This window comes from Theropithecus gelada, chromosome 4 (assembly GCF_003255815.1).
Source record: "Theropithecus gelada isolate Dixy chromosome 4, Tgel_1.0, whole genome shotgun sequence".
NCBI classification, from domain to species: Eukaryota; Metazoa; Chordata; class Mammalia; order Primates; family Cercopithecidae; genus Theropithecus; species Theropithecus gelada.
Window position 1 is genome coordinate 121,057,945 of NC_037671.1, and position 23,399 is coordinate 121,081,343.

Genomic DNA, 23,399 nt, shown 5'->3' on the forward strand with positions numbered 1-23,399 from the left:
AAAAATATTTTAAATGTAATTCTTAACGTAAAATTTCTGGACCAGAAAGTGCAAATTTGGGGCAAAATCCATTTGAAGGCCAAGTTGAGGTCTCAGATCCTCAGGGTATGTATTTTTTCTCTTTCATCCAGTGCCAAAATCAAGCCAGGCAAATTTACTTTTCTGTTTAGGGTCATTTAGGTATCTGCTTTTTAAAGGAACATTTTACTAGGCTTTCATTGGAATTTTTCTACGGTTTCCTGTGTACTAAACTACTATTACATATGAAAGTTGAGTACTCCTCTCCATATTTCAGCAGAAATCCTCAGGGAAAAATCAGTCTTGGTAATGACTCAGACTTACTATTTGACCTAATTTTTATGATGTTTGGATTGCTTATTTTGTTGTTGTTGTTTTTAACTGTTTTTATGTTAACAGTGCATTTTAAATGATTCCTAGGAAAACATTTTCTGTATCTTAAACAGAAAAGCCATTCAAGTTATATAACCTGTCATATCATTGAAAACAGAAATCGAAATCAGATTTTATTATACCATATTTTACTCAGACTTCTGGGGGAGACATTTGACTTGAAGGTATGGAACCTTGGAATCTACACATGGAATTCTGGAATTCTGGCAGGAGACCTTATTCACTGTACAGCTGACCTTGATTAAGGTGGGGGTTAGGAGCACTGACCCCCTGCACAGTCAAAAATTCACACGTAAGCTTTGAGTTTTGATTTTCCCCAAACTAAACTACTAATACCTTACTGTTGACTGTTATATTGTTGTTTATACTATCAGTAAGGCTTCCTTACTGGAAGGAAGGACACATATTTTGTATGTCATATGTATTATATAATATATTCTTGCAATAAAATAAGGAAAAAATATTATTAAGAAAACCATATCAAAGAGGAAATATATTTCCTATTCATAAAGTGGAAGTAGATCATCATAAAAAGTCTTCATCCTTGTTTTGTTCATACTGAGCAGGCTGAAGAGGAAGAGTTGGTCTTGGTGATTCGGGAGCAACAGAGCAGAAAAAAATCTTTGTATAAATGATCGTGCACAGTATGAACCAGTGTCGTTCAATAGTCAACTGGATTTAGGGAGCTTCTTGATTTGGAGTTTGAAAGTGGGAAGAAAGACTTTCCCTCTACTTTCTGAGGATTTGATAATTGAATCTATGAAATAAATTGATAGCATGCAGACTAACAAGAGAAGAGGTGTACAAATTCATTATGTGCACAGGGCTATCACATGAAATAAAAGTGAATACCCCAAACCCAGTGAGATATAAAAGCTTATACCCCCTTTTCATAGGAGAGAGGGGAGGAAGGATGTAGGCTACTTAAAGTAGAGTGAATGGTTTTGGGATGTCGTGTTGCCCTTTTGTCTCCTCTCTTGTGGTCTAAGTTAATCCCCCAACCCTGGTTAATAAAATTCCTGGGAAGGGGATTCATGACCATTTCATTCCTTTTGGAGGATCTGTCTTTAGGCAAATGATGGAAGATCAGAGAAAGTCTCTCCCTGCATTTATTGTTCCCAAAGTTCCCTCAGTTTGAAATAATCAGCATACCACTGTGGCATATTTTGGGGTGACATTTCTTGAGCTCCTTCAAAAGTTGTACAAACATACACCACTTTATGAACTTTCAGTTCTACTGGACTCTGCAATATACAGGGGATTCACACTAATTCAAGTTAGAAGCCTCCTTAAGTCATTCCTATCCCATCTACTTTTGCTGAGGTATTATAGATTATGTCAGGACAGGCGATGTAGAATATTGAGGTGTGTGGTACATGAGGAAGCAGCAGAGAAACAGGGCCACATGGCTTTCATGGCCACATGGCTTTTGCAAAGCTTCTGGACACTACTGCCACATACATGCTCTCTTGTTTTGGGACAGAGGACGCTGTGAGCCTAAGTCTGTGCTAGGGAAGGCAGTCATCTCATCACAAGGCACTGTCGGGTACAGCTGACCAAATGCAATTTCCCTTAGCAATTTTCCTATGCTCAGCTCTGTTACCATAATGGATAGGTTTCTATCATATGTTCCTTAGGAATGTTTTATAATATCAGTGTTTATAGTGTTAGAATTTATTTATTTTTGGCAAGGGACTAAGAAGTGTGACAATTTATTGTCAGTGAAGTTGAAGAGTAAAATATTCCTTACTCCTCAGTTCTGCCTCATGAATACTCTGTTCCAATTACTTGTGTCTAGAGGCAACTGTATGTAAATAAAATTCTGACAAAGGATTACATCATTACAAGTAAAATGCCTTGTATAAATCATAAAAACAATTTTTGGTTTCTAATTCTTCAAAACAGAATTATATTGCTTTACACTTTTTTGCAATGATAAGTAGGCTTATACATTTCAAAACAAAAATAAGGATGGCATTTGGAGTAAAATTGCCTTTTGTCTTTAACAGATAGATTAATATTTAAAGAATTGAGCCAGGGGCAAGAATTTTAGTGTCTGTGGTTCACAACACATATATTTTATCTCTTTTTAGGGCTGTGGCCTCTTGCTGAGTAATTTTACCCTGAGGGTTTTTATGTTATCTTTGAAGAATCTTCCTGCGCACTAGCAGGAGAGACCAAAAAGTCATATTTAGGCAGATGCCAAAACAGATAAATGTGTCTCTATTCCTTGTAACAATTCCTAATGCAAATTCACAGGTTATATAATTCAACTAGCTGTACAGGGCTTCAGATGAGATCCGAAGTATCAGGAAAGTAGTACCTCCTTAGAAGTAGAATTGTCCTTTAAGAAGAGCCTTGTTTTGTTTGATGGATACTCTGATAATTCTCTTTGGAGTGGGAACTGAGACCACCAAGGTGCAGATGTATGTATCAGGCTGTTGATTTATTGAGTAGACCAAACAAAGTGAGTGTGAGAGCAGAGTTTAGCTCTTAGGAAAACAAAGAGGATTTTTAAAGGCAGCAGAAGGTAACAGAGAGGGGAAGATAGATGAGGTGTCTTCAGGGTAGAGGCTTTTAGGAGAAAAAAGAGAGGGATCAATGACAATCAATTTGTTTTTGAAGTGAGTGCCGCTACCATATGTACCTTCTTTCCCATCTTTCCATGATGTCTTTGGTAGAATATCCATTTATTGTTCATGTATTCTGGAATTAGACCTACCAATGTCCTGCTTCAAGGTTGTTATGAATTAACTACAAAGACTGCTCCCAAAGACCTTGTCACGCCTGGGTTTGCCACAGATCGAACAGTGACGGACTAAAATGGGAAGATTCCTTTTGCAAAGTCATCTAGGCAGGAAAAAGTAAATGTCCTCCAGGAACAGTGAAGAGTAATACTTTTCTTATTTGGGCTCTTAATAGAAGTTAGAGAGCAAATATTTGAGGCTACATTTTCTCATGAGTCTCTAAAGTGCAGATAAACTGAATTCTTGATTGGAAGCTCATTAAAATATTATAGAGGTTACCAGAAAGAGAAGAAAGTCAGTGCACCTTTGTGGAAATTGAGGAGTCTTGCCAAAGTTGTGGGGATGAATGACCATTCCAACTCCACATGGAGAGAGAAATAAATAGCATGATTTAACTGTAGCATGCGGGAGTGCCAAGGAACGTGGTAAGAGCAAAGACTGGAAAAATAATCTGGAGCTGAAGCAGGAAAGGCCTGAGAGACCACAATTGAGTATTTGGGTCTCATTTATTAGAAAAAAGAAAACCATAGAATATAAGTTTTGGGGTAGTTACTAGGATTTGTGTTTTCATTACTTCTAAAAATAATGCATTATTATCATACACAATCAAATAACACAGGAAAAACATTTAAAAGGAAAATAAATATCTTGATGACCCAAGATAGTGTCTGTTGATCACCACACATACATTTTCATCATTCCTTGGGGCTGAGTCCTCTTGTTGTGTAATTTTGCCCTGAAGGTTCTTATGTTAACTTTGAAGGTTATTTTCTGTACAGTAGCAAGGAAAAACTAAAAGTAACAGTTAGGCAGGTGTGAAACAGATACAGGTGTCTCTATGCATCAGCCTATAGAGTAAAAATGTATAACATAATTTTACAGGGTATATATTATTCAGTCCACTACACAGAGCTTCAGATCCCCTTCATTTAGATAGAGTCTATATTTTTGTTGTGTTTCTTGTAGAATTTGCTTCCATGTACACCCAAAGACTTAAAACCCTAAACGTTTCATTATGATGCATATATTATGTGATCAGCTGATGCATTTTGCTTATCATTGGAGACTTTTGACTGAAGATCTACTAAACATAAATGTGGCCACTGGACTGTCATGATCAGAGCCTGGAGTTACTGGAAAACCCAGGAGAAGTCTCAGAAGAAGGAGAGCCAGAGTTAGTTTAGTGTAGAGGGACTGGAAAAGACCAAGGAGATGGAGTGGGCACATCTTAGGGGAGAGGGCAGAGGACAATGCTTTCCAGATTTTGAATTTGAAACATTTGAAAAGTTAACCAAAACAGAGGTTAGGATGGGTGGCGAATTTTGATAGAAAACTGATTGGTTTGATTTATTTATAGCTGTCAGCAAGTCCAGGTGAAAACGTCAGCAGAAACTGCAATATTACAGCATGGTGACTAGGCTACAGGAAAAGAATGGAGAAGGGAAAAACTGGTTGAATATTTGTTCATGCATACCTGATTTAGCCTTGGAAAGTAGAAATTATTATTTTATAGAGTAAGAAAGGCTCAACAAGATTAAACTATTGACCTACACAGCCACTAAATGGTGGAGCTGAGATGTAAACAAAAGGCTCCAAATTCTAAACTCTTCTATTTAATATACAAAGAAGTATTGAAGGGGTAAAATGAGGAGGGAAGATCATTGAAGGAAAAAAGTATACAATCTTATATATGGGAATATAGGAATCTGTGTCTCTCAATAAGTCTATAGGTATATTATTTTTACTGCCTTAATTCCATAAATATATGTTTTCAGTGCTTATTATGACAAAACACTGGAGCCAAGAAAATTACACACTCCCTCAACTAGACACTGTTTCTACAATCATGCAGGTTACATTTTAGCAATGATGACAATGATTAAACTACTAAATATAAATTAAATACAATCTTGATGTGATGGTTAATTTTAGGTGTCAACTTGACTGGTGAAGGGATACCCAGAGAGCTGGTTAAAGATTATTTCTGGGTATGTCTGTGAGGCTATTTCTGGAAGAGATTGAACTTTGAATCAGTAAGGAAGATCTGTCCCCACTAATATGGGCAGGCACCATCCAATCAACTGGGCACCCAGATAGAACACAAAGGCAGAGAAAAGGAAGATTTTTTTCTCTCTCTCTCTCCCCCAAAGCTGGGGTACCTATCTTCTTCCACCTTTGAATATCAGAGATACAGATTCACCAGCCTTTGTACTCTGGAACTTGCACCAGCAGCTTTCCGGGTGCTTAGACCTCAGTCTCAGATTGAGTTACACTGTAGGCATCCCTGTTTATCAGGCCTTCAGACTTGATCTGAGCTATTCCACAGGCATCCCTGGTTCTGCAGGTCACAGATGACAGATGGTGAGACTGCTCAGCCTCCATAATCACATGAACCAATTCCCCTAATAAATATCTTCTCATATATCTCTACATATCCTATTGATTCCATTGCTCTAAAGAACCCTAACACATGTGCTAAGTGCAATAAGGGAGAGTTAGAAGGCATTTAGACAGTATTTAACAATCAGACTTGACATCCTTGGTCAAGGCAAATTGAGAAAGTGACACTTTTCAGATCTAAGTGTAAATGAAGAAAAAGGGAAGGTAAGGAAAGTTATTTCAGCCAGGGCAAATATCATAAGCAAATATCCTAGTTGGGAAAGAGTTTGTTATAACCGAACTTAGTATGTCTGGAGCTGGGAAGTAGAAGAGAAAGATCCCAAGAAATGAGGCAGATGGAATGAGCAGCTCTGGTCCTGCAAGGCTCTATAGGGCATATTTATTGTAATGGTAATGAAGTCATTAGGTGGATGGGAAGAAGAGTGACTTGTTTATTTAGATTTATTTACTTAAAAGATCTCTCTGGTATGACTTGGGAAGGAAAGAATAAGTAGTGCAATGAACTGTATTATCACTTCTAATTCTGAACTTTCACAGTTATTAGAATGATAGATCCTTGCCTTTGTGACTTTGCATCCTCTCCCACTAGTTTATGAGGAATATGTTTCCTCATGTACTTGATGATAGGTTTGGTCATGTGAGTTGCTTGGCCAACAGAATATTAGATGTGGCATGAGTGGAAGCTTTAGGTGTGCTTGTGTGATTTGACTTGGCTTCTTGCCTCTGCACAGATCATTAGAAGAGTTTTCCCATGCAGCTATTGGTCTCAGAATGAAACAGAGCAGACCTGACTAAGCCAGCCCACTGACCTCAAGTGACAAAAACAAATGGTGATTGTTGTAAGCCACTGAGATTTAATTGCAGCTCTTTCTAAGTAATAAGAGTAAATGTAAGGAGGAAAATGAGTGGTCTAGAAGATAATGGTGTACTGGATTATGATGATGGTAGAGGTGATAGAAAGAATTGCATAGATTTCAGAGATACTTAGGCTTCAGAAGTGATAATGTAGAAGACTTATTGAATGTGGAGGTAAGGGAAAAGGAAATACCAAGATGGCATTTTAACCAAAGATCCTAGAATTGTTGTTCTACCTTATGATTCTAAACACAACTGAATATGCTCAAAGCTTTCAAGTGATACGTCATTTTGTTTGTGACTATGAAGATTGTTATTTTGGTGAAAAAAATAAGTCAGGGGTCCTACTCTGTGAACCCACACAGGAAAAGAGCCAAGTTGCTGATCATTTACTATTTCTCTCCAAAAAAAGCAATACTAGTCCAGGCTTCAGAGGACATGTTGCCGGTGGCCTGATCTGAGCAAAAGTCACTCCTTTTGAAGTGATTGATCATCTTACATCTTGCTGTGGCTTCAAGGTTGCCACAGACATACCAGTTTCTGCTGTTAAAAAGCAGTAAACCTATCACTTTTATTAGGAAGTTAAAAAAATTTATAATATTTTAGTACAGGATATTTGTCAGGCTTTCTGCTTAATGCACACTTTGTGACTGAACATGGATCCTGAACTTGATAACCTCTACTCTCCCCAGACAATTTACCAATTAGTTCTGTATAATTCTGATTTCTGGCTATTTTGCTTTTTCTAAGGAAGCAATGAACTATGTTCTGCCTAATGTTACTGAGCTGACAGCAGCCTGGTTTTTATTTATTTATTTGTTTATTCATTTTTTTTTAATGTTTTCACCATATTTAATAGAAGTACTATCAATGAAATTTGATGACATTAGAACGCAACTAAAGACATTAAATATAACTTATTTGTCCTGTTTGATGAGGTGCGAAAAAGAGGGCTTTCTGTGATAAATGGGTTCCCACAGCATATAGACACACATCTGACTTATCTCTCGTCAGAAGTGACTACAGCAAAAGATAGGCCTGAGAGGAGGTGAGAAGGAGCAATTAGGGATGGTGTATATCAGGGCATTTTGATCAACATCAACAAAGCTCATGGTTCTACCTTCACAATCCAGGAATAATCCTTAATAGAGTGAGCAAATAAATGTCAGCAGCCCAGTTGTTGAGAAAATGGCATTGCAAAATGCAAAAAGTCACAAACTCAGGTGGAGTCTGACTCACTCTTTCACCAACTTTGTCCTCTGCCAGAAGCCAATGCGGCTTAGCAATCTGTGAGCCGTGAGTTTGCTGTGGCCTTTCTGATGGAGGTTAGGGAATCAAACCTACTTCTGACTCATTCATCAGGCAATTGAGCCCTTTCAGTTTGATTTTCTGGGTTCTGCCTATTGAATTTTCCTCTGCCAGACTTAACTCCAGCTTAATAATTTGTCCATTTTCTTTCAACAGAACTCAGTCACCATGAGACCCACCAGAAGCTTTACTTTTTGTCATCAATTTTTGTCACCAAAATTATGAAGATTAACTACAGCTAATTGTTAAATAAATGTCTTCAGAAGTTGGTAAAGTTGAGAAATACAACATCCCATTTTGGCTTCCCACGTTCAAAGTTCCATTAAGATTTACAGGTGAGCCACTAACAAGGCCCGAACTGTACTGGAGTGTACATCCGTCTTTTTCCTTTCATGGTTCTTGGAAATCTAGGGGGAAAATGGCCCAATGGAGAGAAAGGATATGACAAAGACCAATGTAGTGAGTGGTCTGAAAAATATACAATCCATGTAATCAATACAGTCAATGTCTTAGTATTCAGGAGATGCCTGGAATATATTCTCAATATCCACATTTCTGCCATGTCCTGAAGAAACCCCTACTTTCATAAAAAACCAAATATAAAACAAATACTTTTTTCTTTAAATTATTAAAGACACTGTTGCAATAGAAAGAGCAGGCAATTTTGGATCTGTAAACTTTTTTTTTTTTTTCTAGTTCTACCTAAATTAATTGTATGGCCTTGGGCAAGTAGTTTAATTTTTCTGAGCTGCAGACTTCTCATCTGGAAAGTGAGAAGGTTTTTTGGGTGACTTCCGTCAAGACCTTTTTTGACAAGAGGCTATGTTCTTCATTTTATGGTTTGGCAGTTGACACTGGCCTAGACTTATCATTTTTATAATGCTATTTTTGCTTGTATAGACACCTTTCAGGATTCACTAATCATTCTTTCAACTGATGGTAGTTTATTTTGACTATATCGATTACTGTAAGTGCCATTCATTTTTCATGATTAAGAAAAAAAGAGCATCCTTTGCTTCAATTCTGTTTATATCTTTTTAAAGGAAATATTGCTCATCTTTTTAATCTCATAAATCTAACATAGCAATGAGAATTGGTGAGAAATGCAAACATAATGAATAAAACAAAATACAAAAACAAAAGGAAGCTGGCTGGGTGCAGCGGCTCACACCGGTAATCCCAGCACTTTGGGAGGCCAAGGCGGGTGGATCACCTGAGGTCAACATTTCGAGACCAGCTTGACCAACATGAAGAAACCCCATCTCTACTACAAATACAAAAATTGGCTAGAGTAGTGCCAGATGCCTGTAATCCCAGCTACTCGGGAGGCTGAGACAGAAGAATCGCTTGAACCTGGGAGGCAGAGGTTGCAGTGAGCCAAGATTGCACCACTGTACTCCAGCCTGGGCAACAAGAGAGAGATTCCTTCTCAAAAACAAACAAACAACCGCCCCCGAAAACACACACACACACACACACACACACACACACACACACACACACACGGAAAAAAAAGAAAGGAAGCAATTAAACTAACAAAAAATAAATAAAAATAAAAATAAATTAAAAATATCATAGACTAAAGAATCCAAAGCAACACTTGACTGTCCAGAAGGGTCTAGCAAGGGTCCCTGGCTTCAATTACTACCAAATGACATCAGGTGAATATGCTCTAATTGCCTTTATGAAAAGTATTTCATTCCCTGACTATTTTTGGCTCTCAGTAAAATGTCTTTGCCTCAGCAGCTGACTCTGTTATATTCCAATATTTGATACTATTTTCACCTGCATAAATTTTTTAAGCTGCCCCTTTCCTGGACATCTTGAAGGACACTTCAGTCAGAATTGAAGATGACTTTGTGTAATCCCCCAATCCAGGACACATGACTCTTCACTCATTGCTGAAATCCACTTGTCCACCAGGAAAACACAAGCTTTGTCAGCAAGACATAATTTTCTTTTTGAAGAGGAAGAAGAGATGAATCTGTCCAGTTGTTATGGCAAAGGGAATTCAGGAAGGTGAATGCAAGTATCCACATGAAATTTGGGTAGCAGAGAAAAAAGATGGCCTTCTGATCTTTAACAGTGCTTTTCGTGGTGAAAAAATAGTAAGAACCTTTAGTAGCTATATGCTCATTAAGACATAGACTTTCGACTTTCTAACTCAATGTTTTCTTTCAGTTATGCTTTATAGTTGTAGTTTGATAATGTTTTCTACTAATTGCACATTTGGTACCCAATTCCTCTCAAATAATTCTATGCTTTATTTGAGAAGTCTTGCTTAAAAAAAAAAAAGAAAAAAAAAGCATCATTTTCTCATATATAAATGTAAGGTTTTAAGAAAAATTTAAGAAAAATAATCCAAAAATTGATACATTACTTGGAAATGTATAATGTTCTGCTATATAATTTTCTATGACTTTCAAGGTACAGAAATCAATCAGCATTCTATGTAGTTTGGGTGAATTTCTGTGCACAAGAATTTTTTTTAACATATCAAAATTAAAGATACCCATGGTAATTTGTCTCATATCTGCCTCTGAAGGATCTTCATCATTTTATGGCCATCATTGCAAGTATATTCTCAATTTTGCTTCATTCATTCATTAAAATCATCTCTTTCTTATCCACAATATGACAGATAACTGTGCCAATGCTAAGAATACAAAGATGAAAATTCAGAAATTCTTGACTAGTTTTGACACCTTCAATTGGCAACTTTGGAAGCATTTGTTGAAAATGAGGTCATGTACTTACAAAATCATTAATTTTTTTAAAAGTTGAATAACATAAGTTGTTTGCATACAAATTTGGTTCCAGAAAATTTTGGCTCGCTAGGTAAAAATAATCCAAAGTATTTTCATTTATTTAAATGGCTTACCATTAATGATTGATTCCAATATAGAACACCAACCATATATATATATGTGTGTGTGTGTGTGTATACATGTATTTGTGTGTGTATATATATACACACAAAAAATTTGGTGATTTTTATATATACACATATATAATTATATATGTATGTTATATAATTATATATACACATATATAATTATATATGTATGTTATATAATTATATATACACACATATACTTGGTACACACACACACACACACACAAATATATATATTCCCAAATAGTGAAAAAGTTATTTTTAGTTCTTGATTAAACTGTTTTCATATATGCTTTTTTCTTGGTCACAAGGCATTTGCTCACATCTTTAAAATTAGGGGAAAAAATGGAATGCCTGCATGTATGTGTGTGCATGTGTGTATGTTAAAGAGAATTGTATCCTCACATACTCACATACAATTGAAAAGGCTGCCAGTTCTGCCAGTTATAGGACAAAATTTATATTTGGCTTTGAATTACTCATTGATTTTTTTGTGATGAATCAGAAATGAGAAAAGGTTTAGCCTAATTACAATTACTCAATATTTTAATACATTCTTTCAAATTGAAAAGGAAGGTAATTTCTATCACATACAGCTGTCCTCTAAGTAATTTAAATTTTGAAGTGATTTTAGGACCCTGAATTTACAATACCCCTAGTTTTTAAACTTTTTCATTTTCGTAAAACATATGAAATTTGTTTTCTGAAATGTATCTTCACTAGTAAAAGACAAATTTCCCTAAAAAGCAAAATGTTTTATTCTTTACTTATCACAGAGTTTAGATCAAACTTGACCAGGAGTCTAGGATTTGAAATTCATGCTTTGGTTCAGAGCTGAAAATGTGCAACCATAAGATCCTTTCCTGCTCTAGGATTCTCACATACGTATGAGAATCCCTGGTTTCATGGAAAAAGTTTGTTGAAGTTGTTATTGGGTTAGTGGTTCACACCAAGTAACAGGAGAAGGGAGGTGAGTAGTGCTGAGAGGAAGCAAAGATAACTTCTTCAGAACCATGTATAGGGTCTTCCTCCCTCTCAGGGGTTAAAGTAATTTTCGCTCAACACAAGCTGAGCTCTGAGAATTCAGAACCCTTCTCACAGCATCAGTAACTTCCAATATATTTTTTCCTTATGATTTCCTTTCAGTTTTTTAAAATTCAGTGTATTAATAGAAAATTTGAGATATAGCAAGGCCCATAGATCAGGAGACAATTGTGATTGAAAAGACAATTTTTGCTACTCACTGTTCCCAAGAGGAGGGGGCACAGTGCCATGGGGGCCACAGGAGAAGCACCGGGGTCAGGCAGGAAGCAGACAGGGTGGAGGTCACTGTAGGCAAGACCCTTTATTGTGATTTCTGCTGGAAGAAACAGCCAAGGCAGGATAAAGTGGTGAAGGATTTTCCAGATTGAATAATTCTAGGCTCTGAGTCAAAGTAGCTGTTTCAAGTTGCCTGGTCCCTGGCCCTGGGATATTTAAGGTGGTTGGATAGTGGCCCAGAGCCTGATAAAAAGGGTAGTTTGGAGATGTGGACCATGGATTGTTTGGTCCTTTGGAAGGTGTACTTATGGGTGAATTGTTTGCTATTCCTAGGAATTAGCTAACTCTGGGAGAAGTAGCCCTTCAGGATCAGCAAGACCCCATACGTTAAAGCATCAAAATATGGAAAACAAAAAGTCATGGTTAATACAATTAAGTTTGACATTTTATCTTGTTTCTTCTTTGGACTTGGACCAAAACTATAGTCCCTTCATCGATTGTCATAAGAGTTCCAATCACAGTGAGAGTTTTGGTAGTTTAGGGTTGAAGTGTTTTGGAAAGACATAAGGAATTATAAACAACTGTGGGCATTCTCTCCTTTTCTGTCTTTCTCTAGCTCTGTTCTCCCTCTCCAGTGCAACCAACAAATTCTCCTCCTTATCTCTGCCAGGGCAAAGCCCTGATAAGTACTGATAAGATGCCTAGAGGAAAAGAGAACTAAAGGAAAAGAGAACTAAAGATAACAAAAGAAAAAAGTGATTTTAAATTAACCCCAGAGTTGAAGTGACAGTGGGGAATATGGCACTGCTGTATCCTTAGTGACAGTTTTGGCAGCAGCATTGATAAATATGCCATGACTTTGCTCCCTGAGGCATGATGTGATCTGTGTTTGTGTAGAAGGAATTTACTATATATGCTTGTATCATCATAATGCAGTGTATGTTATCATTTGGTGATGGTATGAAGAAAAGTTTGCTAGATAATATGGAAAGGATCTTGTCTGTACAAGATTGTGCCTGGCCTCTGAGGGTTGAGCTAACTCTGTAACTATTTACTACATGTGCTCTTAAGCAGGGATTTCTGGTATATGGAACAAAAGTTGTGCAACGTATTTACTGGGTTCCTTTGGGCTTTTCTGAGTCTCAGACACTTCATCTGTGAAATGGAAATAATGTATGTGCCATATGATTGTGTGAATATATTCCAAAGAATATATTTAAAAGTGTTCAGCTAGAGTTTAGTACTGTATGTGGCTACCAATCACTGGCTAGACCTAAGTACAGTTGTAAAGTAAATGTTAGCATAAAAACACTTTTATTTATCCCAAATTTATCATCTGGTTCAATACTTGTTACAATACTTATGCATTCTGAAAACAAAAAAATTATACAATTTACTTGTTTAGTATATGTTGGCCTGTGCTTTTGTCAGCTATTAACTCTGAGCTTAGCTGGAAAGGCGATCCAACCATATGATATGAGGTATTCCACTTCATGAAACCAGAACTGCTGATTGCTGTTGAAGCTTTGTCATTGATAAGTGATGCTCTTAGAAGCAAGAGGGAGAGAGAGGATAGAAAGTATAACAGTAAAGAGCTCTTGATGAAGAGCTGCCTGAGTAGTCTCTTATTTACATTCAAAGAAATCCAGGCCGGGCGCGGTGGCTCAAGCCTGTAATCCCAGCACTTTGGGAGGCCGAGACGGGCGGATCACGAGGTCAGGAGATCGAGACCATCCTGGCTAACACGGTGAAACCCCGTCTCTATTAAGAAATACAAAAAACTAGCCGGGCGAGGTGGCGGGCGCCTGTAGTCCCAGCTACTCGGGAGGCTGAGACCGGAGAATGGCGTGAACCTGGGAGGCGGAGCTTGCAGTGAGCTGAGATCTGGCCACTGCACTCCAGCCTGGGTAACAGAGCGAGACTCCGTCTCAAAAAAAAAAAAAAAAAGAAATCCAAAATCCATTTGCTCAGGCAAGTTGATTTCCACAGCTCTTATTTCCAAGTTTTTCTCATTTCCAAGTTATTACTAAACATATAAGTTCCTACAGTGCATGAACTCAAAGCATGTAAAGAAAAAAAAGAAAGAAAAAGCCTCTTCTGTGGAGAAATAGGAATGTTTTTACACTGTTGGTGGGAGTGTAAATTAGTTCAACTCTTGGGGAAGACAGTGTGGCGATTCCTTAAGGATTTAGAGCCAGAAATACCATTTGAACCAGCAATCCCACTACTGGGTATATATACCCAAAGGATTATAAATCATTCTATAAAGACACATGTAGACATGTGTTAATTGCAGCACTATTTACAATAGCAAAGACTTGGAACCAAACCAAATGCCCATCAGTGATAGACTGGATAAAGAAAATGTGACACATATACACCATGGAATACTATGCGGCCATAAAAAAGAATGAGACTATCCTTTGCAGGGACATGGATGAAGTTGGAAGCCATCAGTCTCAGCAAACTAACACAGAAACAGAAAACCAAACACTGCATGTTCTCACTCATAAGTGGGAGTTGAACAATGAGAACACATGGACAGAAAGAGGGCAACAACAAACACTGGGATGTGTCGGTGAGTGGGGAGTGAGGGGAGGGAGAGCATTAGAACAAATACCTGGCCGGGCGCAGTGGCTCAAGCCTGTAATCCCAGGACTTTGGGAGGCCGAGGCGGGTGGATCACAAGGTCAGGAGATCGAGACTATCCTGGCTAACATGGTGAAACCCCGTCTCTACTAAAAATACAAAAAACTAGCCGGGCGCGGTAGCGGGCGCCTGTAGTCCCAGCTACTTGGGAGGCTGAGGCGGGAGAATGGCGTAAACCCGGGGGGCGGAGCTTGCAGTGAGCCGAGATCGCGCCACTGCACTCCAGCCTGGGAGACACAGTGAGACTCCGTCTCAAAAAAAAAAAAAAAAAAAAAAAAAAAAAAGAACAAATACCTAATGCATGCGGGACTTAACCTAGATTACAGGTTGATAGGTGCAGCAAACCACCATGACACATGTATACTTATGTAACATACATGCATGCACATTCTGCACATGTATCCTGGAACTTAAGGTTAAAAAAAAAAAAAAAAAAAAAAAAGCCTCTTGTAGGACAGCATCTGCCTTCAGGTCCTTCTTTATATTTTAATCCAAAGTTTAGGATAACCAAGAAATATATAATAATAAAAGAAGTAGGCCGGGCGCGGTGGCTCAAGCCTGTAATCCCAGCACTTTGGGAGGCCGAGGCGGGCGGATCACGAGGTCAGGAGATCGAGACCATCCTGGCTAACATGGTGAAACCCCGTCTCTACTAAAAATACGAAAAAAACTAGCCGGGCGTGGTGGCGGGCGCCTGTAGTCCCAGCTACTCGGAGGCTGAGGCAGGAGAATGGCCTGAACCTGGGAGGCGGAGCTTGCAGTGAGCCGAGATCGTGCCACTGCACTCCAGCCTGGGTGACACAGCGTGAGACTCCGTCTCAAAAAAAAAAAATAATAATAATAATAATAAAAGAAGTAGCTAAAGGAATACTTCCAGGCCATTTCCTAGTGTGCATTATAAAAATAAGTAATGTCGGCTGGGCGCGGTGGCTCAAGCCTGTAATCCCAGCACTTTGGGAAGCCGAGACGGGCAGATCACAAGGTCAGGAGATCGAGACCATCCTGGCTAAGACGGTGAAACCCCGTCTCTACTAAAAAAAAAACAAAAAAACTAGCCGGGCGAGGTGGCAGGCGCCTGTAGTCCCAGCTACTCTGGAGGCTGAGGCAGGAGAATGGCGTGAACCCGGGAGGCGGAGCTTGCAGTGAGCTGAGATCCGGCCACTGCACTCCAGCCTGGGCGACAGAGCGAGACTCTGTTTCAAAAAAGAAATAAAAAATAAAAAATAAAAATAAATAATGTCTAGTGAATATAATTATCAGAGTATTTGTGTCTAATCACCGCAGTCAGGGTGTGGGACAGGCTGGAAAGCACATGGTTAAATAGCCACCCTAACCCATGTTCTATTGGTTTTGAGAGAATGACTATACAAACAGGCAATGGAGAGACGGTATATAAAAAAAAAAAAAAAAAAAAAAAAAACTTTGACCCACAACCTGTAGCAGCCTATCCAGGAAACCAACCCCTTATCTAGCATATACAACCCAGGAAACCAGCCTCTAAATTAGACTTGCAGGGAGTTAAACTGCTATCTCTAGTAACAATCTAGGATACCAAACAATAATTCCTGTGTCGATTGGCCCCAAATGGCCAGGATTTGATTAATAGCTGACAGCTTCCCTTATTTTTGTTCTCATATCTAACATAGAACCAACCAAAGCCAAAAGTGTACCCCTAGCCAATCACATAGGATGCCCCATTTCTAGTGAGACTACCTACAGCTTTCCCATGCCAACAACCTCCAATCAGGGCACATCTGAAGCCTGCTCTTTTTTCCACGATGAAGCTTTCCCACTTCTCTGTCTGCTGTTTAGTCACTGCCAAAACTCAAGCCATGGTGGCTGAGCCCCTTGCTATAGCAAGCTCTGAATAAATAGCCTTTACTTTTCTCATTTGGTTAATTTTCATTTATTTCCACAGTTCCAAGAAGGACAAAGGAGAGCTCAGTGACCACCAAGAATGGCCAATATGTCTGCTTCGTAAGTGGGCAGCACAGGTTTGTGTGAGTGAGTCAGTGAACATAAAAACCTGAGGAAGGGGACTCATGCCTGTAATCCCAGCATTTGGGAGGCCGAGGCAGGTGGATCATTTGAGGTCAAGAGTTCGAGACCAGCCTGACAACATGGTGAGACCCCCCTCATCTCTACTAAAAAATACAAAAATTAGCCAGGTGTGGTGGTGTGCACCTGTAATCCCAGCTACTTGGGAGACTGAGGGAGGAGTCTTGCTTCAACCTGGGAGGTGGAGGTTGCAGTGAGCCAAGATTGCACCCCTACACTCCAGCCTGGGTGACAGAGGGAGACTCCATCTCCAAAAGCAAACAAAAACAAACAAAAAACCAAAAACCAAAAACAAAAAGAAAAAGAAAAAACAAAAACAACCAACCAAACAAAAAACACCAACCTGAGGAAGGGAGACAATCAAACTTCTTATCCTAGAAATGAACTGAGAGTGTCTAGGTAAAGAAATGGCAAAAACAAAACAGAGTAGTCCCTCCAAAAGGACCCTTAGCAATAAAGTTGGAAAGCCAATAGGCTACAAAGAACCACAAATTACATACTGAGCAATACTTTCAACTGTTCATTGTGCTGCTGTGAAACTTCAAAACATTACTGACCTTAGCAATTTTTGGATATTTTTCTAACTTTTAAACTGCATTTGACGAAGTGTTAAAATTCATTTAAAAGGATTTTTCCCTTACCTTAAACTCATCAAAGCAGGGCTTCAGGCAGAGGAATGACTCAAGGAGTTCCACTCCTGTGAAAGTCAATTTGGAAAAGGTAAATTCACAAAGTGAAAGTGAACTTACCAAGAGCATCATCAGAAGAAGCAAATCCCAATTGAAGCTATAAACAAGAGTACATTTTCACTCAATTTAATTTACCCAAAATAACTATAGACATGACACAATTGTGCTTAAGACCTTCTAACTGTAGAATGGATCTACTTTACCTCACTGATTTTTAGTGCTAATTGAGCAATGTTTCATACTTTACTATTCCTTATTTCTGTGTAATTAGCTCTGACAGTCTGTGCTGCAAAGCTGGGGTCTGCACTTTCCAGTCAAGCTCCTCACTGGGTCTTCTGAAAGCTGTAGGTGCCTGCTCACCCACCTACAGTGGTGGTACTCAACCGTGGCAGTTCATTAGAACCTCTGGGAGAGCTTTAAAAAAAATACCCACCATCAGATCCCACCTCAAACCAATTAAATTATAAGCTTTCCTTGTATTTTAAAAAATAACTCCCCAGGTGATTATAATGTGCAGAGTATTGAAAAACACTCTGCTGGAAGAAGCAAGATTTCCTTGACAGTAAGTGTCACCTTGAATTGTATTCACTTTGAGTGTTGTCAGAATTTAATAAAGCAAATTTTACCTTGTCCATTTTAAAGCGATGGTTACACAGATGTTACAAACGGACTTTCTGGAGCCTTGCCTGCCTTGTTTAATGCTGGTTGTCTCAAGATCCAAGGGAGCAGCGGTTGCCTGTCTTGGAGTAATGGGGCAATGGAAGAAAGATTCATCTATTCCTTTTCTGTTGCTTGAATTTTCAGTATGAAAGTAATAAATTTACCTTGGGAGGAGATAAAAAGATGAAGAGCAATCATATGTCAAATTGGTTGTATGAAGTGGCTGATAATGGCACAATATCATGTACCTGCTCTGTTAGTGCAGCATTCTTTCAACATCGCCAGTGATCATCTAAAGGACACAGGACCTAGAGAGAAGGTGGTACCTAAACAAGCTTTAGGTAACCTGACTTGGTGACATGGAAATTGAACTTATTGTGCCTCCCAGTCTCAGAGTCAGATGCAGATATATCACCAAATGACGCTTTATGAGGGATGTAGTTTTCTAGAGTTAACAAGATCACAAACAAGGTACAATTTATTTCAGAATAGAAGAAATCAGAACTGCATTACTAGACTTTTAAAACGCTTCACTTACTGGGCACTTAAGGGAAGAGAGCTAGTGCATCTGCTCCTTCACCAAAAGTGAGCCGATTTCCTACAACTGCAGAGGACCTGGCCCCCGGGCTTGCCTTGACTGAACCTTTCATTGCATAGATATATGTGGACTCCTAAGATGTACATAACTTAGAAAAGGCTTTCTGTTCTTGATTTACTTTGAATATGTTTATTAGAAATGACTGGTTTCAATTAACTCTTAATTCCTCCCACTCCTTTAAGTTGCTAGGCTAATTTCTATAAAATGGGTATGGTTTTCTTTAGTATTTGCAGAGATATATCTGAATTGTGTTGAACTTCTTTTTGATCTAGGAGAAAAGTTTCAGAATAATGTATACTCTCACTTTCAATCAAGGTAAATAAATCCCTCAATATATTGTTTCATGCACGGCCTCATTCAGAGCCAGGTGAAGTACCCTGAAGTACCCAGCCTAAATTGTGCCCTAATTGCTTACCATTAACAGATGACTACTCTTGCAAGAGCACAAAGGTTGTCTGTGAGTAAAATCACTGCAACATTACCACTCCTTTCACCAAACAGCAGATTCTCAATTATATTTATTATTGGAATAAGGGGAATAAGTGAAACCATAACAAATATTATTGTTTAATTTTAGTTAATAAATCCAACAACTCCTCTTGACAAAGGATTTCAGACCTATCTTTAGTCATTCAGCAACCATTAGGTGTTTCTCAAATGTCATACTTTGATCTAGGTGCTAGAGATATAGCAATATACAAGGTATACAAGGTAGCTCAAGATGCAATCTCTCCTGAATCTTATGTTTTAGAGAAAGAGAGAGAAACAATAAATAAACATACAAATATCATAAATTCAGAAAGAAATAAGTGATGTGCAGAAGACAAATGGGGAACTTGACAGTAAGTGATTGGTGGGGGAGAGGTGGAGGGATCTACTGGGAAGGATGATTGGAGTTACTTTTCTGAGGAGGAGACATTTGAACTAACACCTGATACATGAAGTAGACCCAACCATGCAAGAGGTTGAGGGTGGAGTTCTTCAATAAAGCAAAGGACACATTCAAATTTTCCCCAAACAGGAATGAGCTTGTGCATTTGAGATATTAAAGACACCCTTTGTGTCTGGAGCATGGGGTAGGGGCTGGAGGCAGAGAAGTAGCATAGGGATTTTTAGGTCTTGGCAAGGAGCTGAAGTATTTTTCCAAATGAAATGAGAAAGCATTGGAGGGTTTTAAAAAGGGGAGTAGCATATGATCTGCATTTTATGAAACTTACTTTGACGACTGGGTGGAGATTAGAGAAGAGTGAGGCAAAACTGGACACTGTAAGATGATTTATGGGGCTATTGCAGGAGTCTAGGTGAAAGATGGCAGTGGCTTGGACCGCGGTAGTTACAGAGGAGAGGAAGGAAATGAACAAGGAAGTGGAATCAACAGGACCCAATGATGGATCAGAAATAGCGGGAAAAGAAACAAGGGAATCAACAATGACTCATGATGCAGTCTTTTCCAAGAAAAGAAAGAGTAAGAAAGAAACAGGCATTTTTTTATGGTGTTTTGTTTTGTTGGGGGAGGTTTGCAAAAATTGATAGTTGTGTTAGACCTGTAAAGTTTGGAAAGCCTGTTAGACATCAATATGATCATGTCAGATCAGCAGTTGAATATATAAGTTTGATGCTCAAGAGGGAGATTACGGCTGAAAATATACATCTGGGGTCATCAAGGGACAAATTGTACTTGAAATAAGGGATTAGATAGTTAGTCTAAAGGAGAGAATATAGAAAGAAAGGAAAAGAGCTGGACTACGTGTTTGCAGAGAAAGTACAGCCAGGAAACCTGAAAACAGTGGCCAAGGTAGGGCAAAATACTTCAGTGGAAAGGACATCTGACAGATGGGAGTGGGTTGAAGAATACAGGGAGGTGGAGTGTGGGGGTCTGTCCCACAGACCCTGATCTAATGATGGATGAATAATGTACACAGATATTATGCTTGTCAGTCCAGCTGAGGGTCCGGGCCACTTACAGACTCCAAGGAGAGTGCTGTAAAGAGTTGCAGCCATGGCCCTGACTCACTGGCCCTGCTAGCATTTATTCAGCACACATTAAATGACAGACTTTGAGTCAACACTCTTAGAAGGTAATCAACCTGACTGCCTTCCCCCTAGAGAGCCATCCTGCCTGTGAAAGTTAGTTTTAGGACCAAATGAATAAACAAGTTATTTAGATAAACTCCTCTACATTCCTATGTATCTGCTCTAAGTTATTTAATCAAAATAAAGATTAGGTTGCTTTCAACCATAACCCTATCCTGAGACTTTTGCAAAAACCTTCCAGCCTTCCAAGATTTTTATTTATGTTCTGTAACTTCATCTTAAAATTTTCCCACCAGCCTGAGTGAACTCCCACATTTCCCCCTTTTCTGTTTTTTCTGCAATGGGTTCTGTTGACTGAAGTGTACAAACCTGGCAGCAACAGGTCTGTTGGGCGAGGCAGTCGCTGCTCTTATTCTGGGTTTGCATCCTAGAATTAGCAAATAACATAAGACAATCATGAGTATAATTAACAATATTCTTTTCCCGTCAAAGAGTGACCTGTAGTGTTACTTAGCACTTCAGTTTGATGTGGGCTGTTACTAAGGAACCCCACTGGGGATATGTTAACCCCTTTCAGCCAAGCAGTGGCATTGTTAGAAGTTGGGAAGGGAGTGTCTGCCCATATAATAGGGCTGAAAAAAGGCAAATTTAGAAGATGAGCTTAATAGAGTGTAACAGGTGTAGGTAGCAGGCACAGTGATAGAATGAAACAGGAATAAATTATCTGGAGTGAATGGTGTCTTTGTCCAGAGCAGGATTTGCTTAGTCTTCTGACTTGTCTTCTTCAGCATAATGTCCTGGGCCTGTGTCATCTGAGGAAGCCACATAATCCAGGGCTGTAAGTCCAGCAAATGCAGTTCCTTCATTTATGGTACAAGGTTGGGCCTTAGCCATGCCATAGTATGGTTTGATGTGTTGTGCTGGAATCTAAAGAGGATCTGAGGGTGTGTGTTGTACACAAGCATATCCTCTTCCCCAAGTTAGCAATTTTTTTGAACCACACCATACATTACTGTTTACATCTTTCCATACAACTGCAGGTTCTATGTCTTAAGAGGTTTTAGCAAAGTGGTTTTCTACTGCTGATTGAAACGTATCATTTAAATTCAAAAAATTAAGGGTAAATAAGGCTTGTGTCAATAGTGTTGCAGGGTCTTTACCTATAATATCTCTTTCTGTTTGTTTGTTTATTTATTTATTTATTTATTTTTATTATTATTATTATTATTTTTGAGACGGAGTCTTGCTCTGTGGCCAGGCTGGAGTGCAGTGGCTGGATCTCAGCTCACTGCAAGCTCTGCCTCCCGGGTTCACGCCATTCTCCTGCCTCAGCCTCCCGAGTAGCTGGGACTACAAGTGCCCGCCACCTCGCCCGGCTAGTTTTTTGTATTTTTTAGGTAGAGACAGGGTTACACCGTGTTAGCCAGGATGGTCTCGATCTCCTGACCTTGTGATCCGCCCGTCTCGGCCTCCCAAAGTGCTGGGATTACAGGCTTGAGCCACCGCGCCCAGCCCCTTTCTGTGTTTTGAGCATACTTTTAAGAATGGAATGCACAGATTCTATTGTGGCTGGTCCTTGGGTGTTATATGGGATGCCAGAATATATTCAGCACACATTAAATGTCAAAGGCTTTGAGTCAACATCATTAGAGGGTAATCAGCCTAGTTACCTTCCCCCCCCGCGAGAGCCATCCTGCCCACAAATGATCAAAGGATTAGGCTGCTTTCTGCCAGAATCCTATCCTTAGACTTTTGCAAAAACCTTACAGCCTTCCAAGAAGATTTATGTTTATATCCTATAACTTCATCTTTTTTTTTTATTATTATTATACTTTAAATTCTGGGTACATGTGGATAACGTGCAGGTTTGTTACATATGTATACTTGTGCCATGTTGCTGTGCTGCACCCATCAACTCGTCAGAACCCATCAACTCGTCATTTACATCAGGTATAACTCCCAATGCAATCCCTGCCCCCTCCCCCCTCCCCCCTCCCCATGATTGGCCCCGGTGTGTGATGTTCCCCTTCCTGAGTCCAAGTGATCTCATTGTTCAGTTCCCACCTATCAGTGAGAACATGTGGTGTTTGGTTTTCTGTTCTTGTGATAGTTTGCTAAGAATGATGGATTCCAGCTGCATCCATGTCCCTACAAAGGACACAAACTCATCCTTTCTTATGGCTGCATAGTATTCCATGGTGTATATGTGCCATATTTTCTTAATCCAGTCTGTCACTGATGGACATTTGGGTTGATTCCAAGTCTTTGCTATTGTGAATAGCGCCGCAATAAACATACGTGTGCATGTGTCTTTATAGCAGCATGATTTATAATCCTTTGGGTATATACCCAGTAATGGGATGGCTGGGTCATATGGTACTTCTAGTCCTAGATCCTTGAGGAATCGCCATACTATTTTCCATAATGGCTGAACTAGTTTACAATCCCACCAACAGTGTAAAAGTGTTCCTATTTCTCCACATTCTCTCCAGCACCTGTTGTTTCCTGACTTTTTAATGATCGCCATTCTAACTGGGGTGAGATGGTATCTCATTGTGGTTTTGATTTGCATTTCTCTGATGGCCAGTGATGATGAGCATTTTTTCATATGTCTGTTGGCTGTATGAATGTCTTCTTTTGAGAAATGTCTGTTCATATCCTTTGCCCACTTTTTGATGGGATTGTTTGTTTTTTTCTTGTAAATTTGTTTGAGTTTTTTGTAGGTTCTGGATATCAGCCCTTTGTCAGAGGAGTAGATTGCAAAAATTTTCTCCCATTCTGTAGGTTGCCTGTTCACTCTGATGGTAGTTTCTTTTGCTGTGCAGAAGCTCTTT